General features: G+C 30.4%; 1 protein-coding gene and 1 long non-coding RNA gene across 3 annotated transcripts in view; both read left to right on the top strand.

Moving 5' to 3' along the window:
* The first annotated feature begins 3,546 nt into the window (after nucleotides 1–3,546).
* LOC148273765 (uncharacterized) lies at nucleotides 3,547–8,091 on the top strand. The gene is made up of 4 exons (XR_015824484.1): nucleotides 3,547–4,323; nucleotides 4,421–4,664; nucleotides 5,073–5,370; nucleotides 5,457–8,091. It is a non-coding gene; the product is annotated as an uncharacterized LOC148273765 (long non-coding RNA).
* A 698-nt stretch (nucleotides 8,092–8,789) lies between these two features.
* Nucleotides 8,790–9,727, top strand: part of stai (stathmin) — a 104,980-nt gene continuing 104,042 nt past the window's right edge. For both annotated transcript variants that reach the window (XM_088238241.1, XM_088238238.1), the window contains exon 1: nucleotides 8,790–8,966. The gene's annotated coding sequence lies outside the window, so the exon portion shown is untranslated. The remainder of the gene's footprint in view (nucleotides 8,967–9,727) is intronic.

Raw genomic sequence — 9,727 nt, 5'->3', positions numbered from 1 at the left:
CAGAGCACAAACAATATCCATCTCACATACCCATGTTTTATTTAGAAGGCTAAAGATTTCATAAAAAAACAGCATTTGAGTGATACTTTATTGCTGTTTTTTCTGCATGTTATATTATTTGCCTTTACAAAATATGATCCATTGACAGAGCACAAACAATATGAAATGAAATTATTAATGAAATGAAATTAATATGAAATGAAATGAAATTTCTCGAGTAATATATTTATTAGGGATGCGCAATAAAAGAGCCCTATTTGTTTTTGGTCTATATAGTGCAACAATTGCCTGCAATCGCCTAGCAATGCTTTAAAACGCCGATGTTTGATAATACACTATATTGCTTCCATATGTTCTTAGATGTTCAACGCAACATTTTTGCGATTCTTTGAACGATATTTATATATATATCGTTCGATACCGTCTTGCTTCAAACGTGCACATTTTTCTTCCCTTTACCATGATTAGGCACTGTTTTTGGGCACAAAAGATTACATATACAAATAACATTTAAGTTAATACTTAATATTTTTAAAAAATGCATAGTCAATTTTCTTCCATAAAAAAATAAGTCATATCTATATTTCGTCGTTTGATGTGCATATTAAATATTTTTCATTATTATGTATTAGTGTTTTGGATTGTTAGAACAAAATGATACACCTCCCCCTTCCCCCTCCACCCAATAACCTCCCCCTGTAAGCCCCTTGTTAAAAATTTGGCAGCCCACGCCTGGACAGGATCATGAGAATCCAGATCACATATTATTTGGTTGTCCAATAAGTGACAGATATAGTATGTACTCCTTACCGTATTAAAATATCATCCCTCCTCTCCATCCTTCATCATAAAATTATCCATCATATAGGAAGATTCTTGTCAGTAAATGAGAAATTTTTTTAGGTTTCTTAGGCTTTTTTCATTTTTACATAATTATATTCCTAATGCCATGTATATTATATTTTACTCTTGGCAGATATTATTCTTACGATGGACTGCCCAATAAAAAATAAAATATAAAAAACTCAAATTTTTTGAAATTTGGACCTTGAGAATTAAAAAGGTATGTTTTTAAATCCATTAGGAGAATTAAGTATTATCACATAAAACAGTTGGTCAGTAGAAAGACGTATGCAAAGTTGTACATTTCATAAAAGAAATAATGCTGGAAACATTGATCAAGACTAAAATAATGCAAAAATGGGTAGACAAACCAAAATGGTAAAAAAATTAAAAACTGGTCTAAAGTAAGTAAAGTTTCATAACAAAAGAACCTAATACCCATTCCTACTTTGTTTCCACCATATGTGTATGAAATAAATACTCTAAATTCAAAATTACATCTCTCAACACATGTTGGGTCTATGCAAAAGTTAGGAATCTAGAAAATCAACTTTACGAGAGAGCAGAATGAACACACTCCTTTTATATTTTGAAAATACTTGGGATTAAACTATCGATGAAAGACTTCGTGTCGTATTCAAAATATGCAAGTATGTTTGCATAGTTAATTAATTTTTTTAAATAATTGAGACGTTTTTTAGTCCCGTGGGTAGTCATGGACTCTGGAACAGGTTGGAGGTTCGAACCCCGCTCAACCACTACTTGGTATTTGTTTTTTAACAGGGTTATTTGCAACTAAAAGAAAACAACCTCAAAATGAAATATTTGGGTAAATCATAAGAATGCATTTTTTTTTATTGTGAAAAAATAACTGTTAAATTAGTGTAGAGTAGTGGCTGTCCAATTAATTTTATTTTGTAATAAAGTTACAAAAAAGAGTAAAATTACATATTTATATATATACTTTGTTTTTTGTTTATATCTGAAATCAGCGCAGAACCAACTTCTGATAGTATTGGAATCTTGGAATATACCTGGTTAATTTTTTGATTGTTACAAAAGTTGTGGGCGAACAAATAAATATCAACATGAAACAATTACATTTTATAAATTTTTTAGACTTAATCGACGTAGTAGCACAATGAGTAGAAATAATATTGCCTTTGAACAAAGGCATTATTGCTTTTTGCGAACATAATGTAGGTTAAAAAATCATTACGATTTCCATAAATATTGATGTTTAGAAATAATCTTCATAATAAACTTAATTAAGTTGCATAAATAGACGATTCATTAATTAATTTTCGACCTGACGATGGATTTTATCTTTGCAAAGAGCCCATTTTCGAAGTTTTATTATAACATGCGGTTGAAGATTTTGGAATAGGTTGCATTACTTATGAAGTATTAGTTACTAATAGTTAAAAATTGTATTTTTTTAATGAAATCTGTGTTGTTATAGTTTTGTTTCTTCTGATAGCTTTTAAATACTAGATACTACAGATACCATCTACTTAACTCTAATGATCGCCCTGCAATGGAAGTGCAAATGTGAAATAATTTTAAGTCTTTATGTGAATAAAAATAATAAATTATAGCATTTGTAAATATTATTTGCCCAATACAAACTCACATCATTATAACATAATGTTATTTCCGTTAGTGAACAGTAAGTTGTTAATTAATTTGACATTGCAAGGACATAGCCATTGAACATTTGAAGATTACTAAGACTTGTATTCATATTATAAAGAGGGTCAAGTATGATATGTCACTTTATTAGGCATACTGAGTTATATATATCACCGGATTCATCTCAATAAGATCTACAATCTGGCAAAATATGTCATATGTCTTTTATCCTGTTAGTTTAAAATTTGTCTATTTTGTATTTCCAAAGATGGCAAGTTGAGATATGTCACTTAACAACAAACATGACTTGACAACAGAAATGGAGTGATAGTTGACAATTTATGATGTTTTGTTTTGCCGTCTTTGTTTTAAATGGCAAAATATAATGTGTCAAACATATCTTGTTTTGTCCATAATCACTCTATTTATAAAGATGGTAGGTCATGTCTGTTAAAGGTTACTAAATTTGGTATGCCAAAGATATCTGATTTTGGCAAAGATGTCTGTTTTAGATGCCAAAATATGATATGTAAGGGAAAAAATTAAATGTTTCATTGTGAACACACACTCTTATGGTGAAAAAAAATCCTCTAGAAACAAATTTTCAATACATCAACTGACACTAGAATTGCGCTTGTAAATACAATTTCTGATTTCTGGTTAAAATTGATAAAAAGTGACATATAATACTTAGCCATCTTTCCACTGATATTATAACAACTGTGAGAGTTTAACCTAGAATCATGGTGATAATATTTTTTTAACGTATTTATTGAGTTAGGCGAGTACTTTTGTTTTTCGTACAAAAATTCTTTGATTTTTCTACTTTAATACTAAGTGTACGTTAATATTTTGAAACCGAAACGTGCGAACGATTTGACAGTTAGCTGTCATCGTTTAAATTTTTAAATCTCAGCCCCTATTGCGAAGTGTTTTACCCCCCTTGTGTTGGTAGTCATGGAGTTTTACCCCCCTTGTGTTGGTAGTAATGGAATTGGTAGTATCGCATCGCTATTTCGAGTAAGCGCTACGCACTTGCTACGTACGAGCGCTGATGTCGCATCATGACGTCACACAGTTAGAAAAAGCAAATGGCGCATGTGTGAAAAACGGTTTAAATTTAAAACCTTTGTTAATCTTAAATCTACGGCGTGCGTGTCCTGTTTTCGTTATTTTTTCGGTTTGTGTCAGTCTTCTCACCTTTTCTCTTCTATTAAAAGCAAAAAGCGCGTGTGAAAAATGGTTTAAATTTAAAACGTGTGTTAACCTTAAATCTACGGCGTGCGTGTGTCTTCTCACCTTTTCTCTTCTATTTTTCTCGCCTGTGATAATTATAACAATGTCAAAAAAGTGTAGTATGCTTTCTTGCCATGTATCCGGGGACATCGTCAAACTATATCGCTTTGCCAAAATTAGACACATCACATAGTAGAATTCGCTATGCATTTCGCGTATGTCAAAGACATTTTCAGGCAAAGTTCATTGAGGGAAACTGTAGGCTACTTCCTGAAGCAGCACCGGCTTTATTTACTGAAGAACATATAGCCAAGGAAGCAAAAATAAAAATTTTATATACCACAAAACTGCGCTAATTTTGTCCCTTGCTTTGTTGAAAAACTCTCCCAAGGGTTACATACTCGTGCAGAAAATTTTTGCATCGCCTTCAAGACGAACCTTATATAGACTTCTTGGAGGATTGAGTTTCCGAACAGGAATAAATGCAAACACGAGCATTTTTTAAAAATATTAATTAATATTTAATAATTTCGCTGTCACCATAACTATCTTTTGGTGTGAAAAATGAAGGACTCCAAAGGCTTCTCGATTTTGGAATTGAGAAAAAGCCAGGTTTGTTTTTAAAAAAAAATTTAGTATTGCAAACAAATTATTTAGTTCCATTTGTAATGTCATAATTTTGAGAATATATATTTTTTTCTTATTTCAGATTTGCGGACCATGCCCTGGTTTTTATGATAAGGGAGATTTTTTATGATATTGCTTACTATTTCTGTGAAGGGACAACTCCTGCCATTGAGTTAAATGTATTCGGGAAGTGTACGCTGCTGTTTCAGACACTGGTTTTATTATTAAGGCCAGTATATGTGACCAAGGTGCAACGAATGTTGGAGCACTTAAATATTTAAGAGAAGAAACACGAAGAATGTATTTGATTAATGGGAAAGATTATGGTAATAATTATTTTTAATATTTTATTAATAAAAAACTTTGCATTTATACGTCAATCATGAAATTAATATTAGTTAGAAAACAAGGTTCTGGTATTCAAAATTACCCATCATCAAATGTTAACATAAACTTGCAAAGGTTTGTATTTACACCTAATGATGGGTGATGAATTCTGAATACCCAAGACTTGTGTACTAACTAATATTAAACTCGTATGTGGTGTATAAATACAAAGTGTTTTTTATTTAAAATTAATTCTACAAATTAATTTCTAAAACGGTAGATAGAATTATTTTTATTTCCTTAGTTTATAAATGCAAAATTACATTCAGATTTTCTTTACAAATATTTTAAATAATACTACTTCAGTTTTATATTATGTTTAATGTTTTATTGAAATTTGTTTGCAGATGAAACATTTTTTGAAATATGTAGTCATAAGGTTTTTATAATTTATGACCTCCCCCATTTGATAAAGGGGTTAAAAAATAATTTTCTCAATAAAAATACATCAACTGAGGCTAAAATTTCAAGTTGTAATGATTTAATTTTTGTGTATGAACGGTGACGCAAGGATTGGAGATGTGAGGTTATTGAAATCAATACACGATGCACACATTATACCTGATAAAATCCGAAAAATGAAAGTAAGCAACTGAGTGTTGAATGAAAGGACGGTTGCTGCTCTTCGTTTTGCTGCAGAATTTGGTATGTATCTAAATGTGCCGGATGAGATCAAAATATGAATTAAAAATATTTAGTCTTTAATAAATACTTGTTTTTTTCTATTTCAGAGTCATCACCCAAAAAATTAAGTTTGTTAGCCACCAGTGATGTCGTCTTATTCTTCGACAAACTCTCCGACAGTACAAATGGTGCTACCAACTTTTCCAAGGGTAAAATGAGATACATTACTACACCGCAGTCTACACACCATGCATTTTGGATTGATGCTATTAACAAATTGAAGAAAATGAAATTTGAATTCAGGAAGAGAGACGATTGTACCATCTCTAAAAAACTATATTTTGACCATCAAAGGTGTTCAAGGGCTCTGGGCAGACTTGCATCAGGCTGGTAATAAAAAACTAGTTCTGCGACGTCTCAACCAAGATCCATTGGAAAACTTTTTTGGTACAATAAGAATGTACAATGGAAAGAATGTGAATCCAACATGCAGAGACTTTGTCAACACTTTTAAGTCTGCACTTATTAGTAATTTTTTGTCGTCACACTCTCCGACACTTAACTGTGAAGACGATAGAGGGCGCATGATACTAAACCTGAAAGAGTTTTTAAGTTTCTCTCGTGATGGTCCCACATTACTTTCAGAACCTGAGCTCAATAATGAATCTAGGATGTCATTATCTAGTTTGTTAATAGCAGAATGCAATAGCATTACTGTGCATGATGTATCTATTTTACGCTCTCAACAGGAGAGAAGTAAAGTTGGAGCCCATGGATATTCTGCTGGTTGGATTTGTCGTAGATTGTTAAGTGACAATATTTGTGAGGCCTGCAAACAATCCCTTACTCAGTCAGAAGCTTCAATTCATCACAAATATGTATTGTTGAGAGAGAGAACTGGTTATTATTTAAAATTAGCATATAATAGCCTTCTGAATTTATTTACAAGGTGGATTGAAAGTATTAATGGGTATTTAAATAATCCAAATAATCTTATTCAATCAAATATCCATAAAAACTTGCAGTATATAATAGAGGAAAATTTAAATTTTGAGTGGTTATAAATGTAATAAAAGTAAAATTTGTAAAGCTGATTTTCAAATTACAACTATTCAATTAGACACAGGAAATAAATAAAATATTGTCAGGAAAATATGATTCTATTTAGAATGTAAGTAATTTTAGAAGTAATTTTACTTGATTCGAATCTAAATGTTTTACAAAAATTGGCTGTTGTAAAAAGCAAAAAATATTAATCATTAATTTGTATTTTAAAATCATTAATTTGTATTTAAGTAACTGTTATTTATTTACTCTTGCATATAAATACAGATGGTTTTTATCACATATTTTTAAATAAACAATTCTTATTGATCTATTTATTTATTTATTGTTGCAAAATGAATATGTTATGTATTTGTATAGCTAAAATACAGTATTTCTTTTAAATATGGACCTTTATTGTTCACATCATTATTGCAAATTAAATATGTTATGTCTTTTTTTAGCTAACATACAGTATTTTTTTTAAATATGGACTTCACTTTATTTGTTCAGTACACAAAATATGACATTTTTGCTTTTAATGTGCAATAAGTAGATATTATTTTAATAAGTAGCATTAAGCTGTTGCAATTATATTCTGAGATAAGAGCTATTCTATCATTTTTAAATTTTTCTGTAATCATAACTTCCAGAAAGAAATTTTGATGTGAAAAGGGGCTAATTATTTTGAAATTTTTTGTATTATATAAAGTTGATGTATTCTGAACTGGGAGTATGTGCACATTCCGTTATACTAGGATCCCTATTGATTTTCTGATCCCACTTGTAGCAAGATCCCACGGTATTGGTTGATATAGATTTTTATCCACATCTGTCAACAGTCATATATCTTTTAACAAGATATTATTATGGTATCAATAAAATAAATAGTCCAGAGATTGATTCTCAAAGTGTATTCCTTGTTCATTGATAGGAATAAGTCTAGTGTTCTCCTTAAAAATATTGTTTTTGTTGGTTACAATATTTTTGCGATTATGTCTCGATAATACAATACACTAAATACAAAATATAACAACCGTTTACAAGTGAACAATACAACACTGTTCTTTCCCAGGATCCAAGTGGAATTATTGTATTGTCCCAGAATATTGTCTTATGTGGTTGATGCTGTTTATTAGACAATATTTTCATATCTTTTATATTGTACTCCTGTAAATGGAACTTTAAGCTATGCATTAAAACATGCAGGATCCCGCTAATACGAGGATTTCACTGGATTGAATTTTTTTCATTCTGCAAAAACCTAGATTGAAAATCAGCTGCAGGGTTGGAAGCCCTAATCTGAACCACGACACATTATTTTTCTTTTATGCGTTTTAAAGTTGTATCAAATTTAATTTAAATGTAATGTTTTATTCTGAATAAAGACTAAAATATATACATTAAAACTATAAACATGTTATATAAGTATATATATATAGAATTCAAATAAGTTTAGCTCTTCAGAAAGTATTGTATTCCAATGTTATCTTTTTTTGTTGCATAAATCTGTATTATATCAACTTAAATATATCCATATATGTATTGAAGCGTTCAATTAGCATGTTTTTCTTTCCAGAACTTAAAATAAAAATTGTCATGTTTAAGTATGTGTTCCATGTTGGCGTTTTTTTATCCAACTTAACACTGAATCAAAGTTAACAACGTAAACTAAATTATTAAAAAAATCATGTTCCATATAAAGTGTCTTTTTTTTCATCTCCTCTGTCTTCAAAGCCTCTTTACCATTAATGATCAGTGTTAGGGCAAGTTTGCTTTATAAAAGTTTGTTGTTAAATGTGGTGAATTCACTTTTAAATCACAAAAAAGGAAAGTAAGATTTTTTATTAAATTTTATGGGTTGGCAATCAATTCCCAAAACTCATTATTTTCGAAATGCAGAATCATTAATGATAGAGAAGCTTTAATTCCTTCATAATATAAACTTGTAGTTTGATCAGTAGTAATAATTAAAAATCCGTGGTAAAAGTAACAATTTGGAAAAAAAGTGAATACTTCTGATTTTTAACTATTACTCATGATCAAGCTATGAGCTGTAAAAACTTTTAGGGAAAGTTTTGAATTTCCCGCGGATTTTTTTTTCGATGGATATAAGCGCCAACGTGAAATAGCGCAAATACAAAATTTGACCAATAGGAATGTGTTATTATACCTAAACGTCAATTAGTTGTTACGGCGCCGTAGTACTAAGTGGCAGATCTGAACTAGTAATAGTTCTACATTATCTCTGATCTCAGCGGCGATCCGACAATCAATTTAAATCTTTCCTGCTGTCGCGCATGCGCAGTGGTCTCATTTGCTCGCGATTTTACGCCAATCAGAACTCAAACTTTTAAAAGACGACCCAATGAAACATCAGATAAAATGTTATTGTTGCTTTTGAAGAAACTTCACGCAGAAGCTTTGCACAATACAAATATGCGTCAGTATTTTTACGTTATTGTTTGAAAGTTTATAAATATTGAAAGGTGACCGTTGCTTTAACAATTCTACATCTTATTCTCTTGTGACCGGTGCTTGTGAATCTGGAAAATAATACGCTGCAATTGTATGTAAGTTGCAAAATCGTTTTTTGTTTAAAATTGTTCCAAACATAATCTACCTTTGTGTTAGATTTTGAATTTGTTTTTTCTATTCCACTTTTATAAATGAAAAATCTTTCATGAAACTATGGTTTCGGATTTTATTGGCGTATCCATTGATTTATTAATACATTGTGTATTAATAAGTCAATGGGCGTATCTAATAATTCTCATGCGAAATAATATTGTGTTAATGGGATATCGACGGTGCATAATCTTGTAGAAAAAATATAAGTTAAAAGAAAAATGTGGTAAGAAATGATGTGAGATTATTATTTTTATTTCGGTTTTCGTAAACTAGTTTTATTTTATCAATCTGCTTTTCTCACAACCATTGTTGAAACAAACCCCGTCGTTTATTCTGGGTCGTTCATCTTTTGTTTACTAAAGATGTTTTCAGATAAGTTGTAACTGTCATTCTGATACTAGACACTCCAGACAACCCATAACATTACCACCTGCTGCTTTTTCTCTGCTTAGGTTTAAAACGTGTACCCGTATAATCTGTGCGTGCACCCACTCTGGTAATTTATATTTTATAATGTACGAGCTGAATCCGGCAATGCTTTGCTTTTGCTAGATTTGAGTACATACTCGTATGTAAATTAAATGAACACAATCGAAAGTTTAATATCAATTATTGAATTATTGGTACAAATTAGATTTTATTATTATGGATAACTTATATAGTGCCATTTTCGTAACATAATACCTCAAGGGCGCTTTACATA

The sequence above is a fragment of the Micrasema longulum genome, unplaced genomic scaffold (assembly GCF_059751315.1).
Source record: "Micrasema longulum isolate JH-2025_06_02 unplaced genomic scaffold, ASM5975131v1 h1tg001842l, whole genome shotgun sequence".
In the NCBI taxonomy this organism is placed as follows: Eukaryota; Metazoa; Arthropoda; class Insecta; order Trichoptera; family Brachycentridae; genus Micrasema; species Micrasema longulum.
This window is presented reverse-complemented; position numbering and strand designations above follow the sequence as displayed.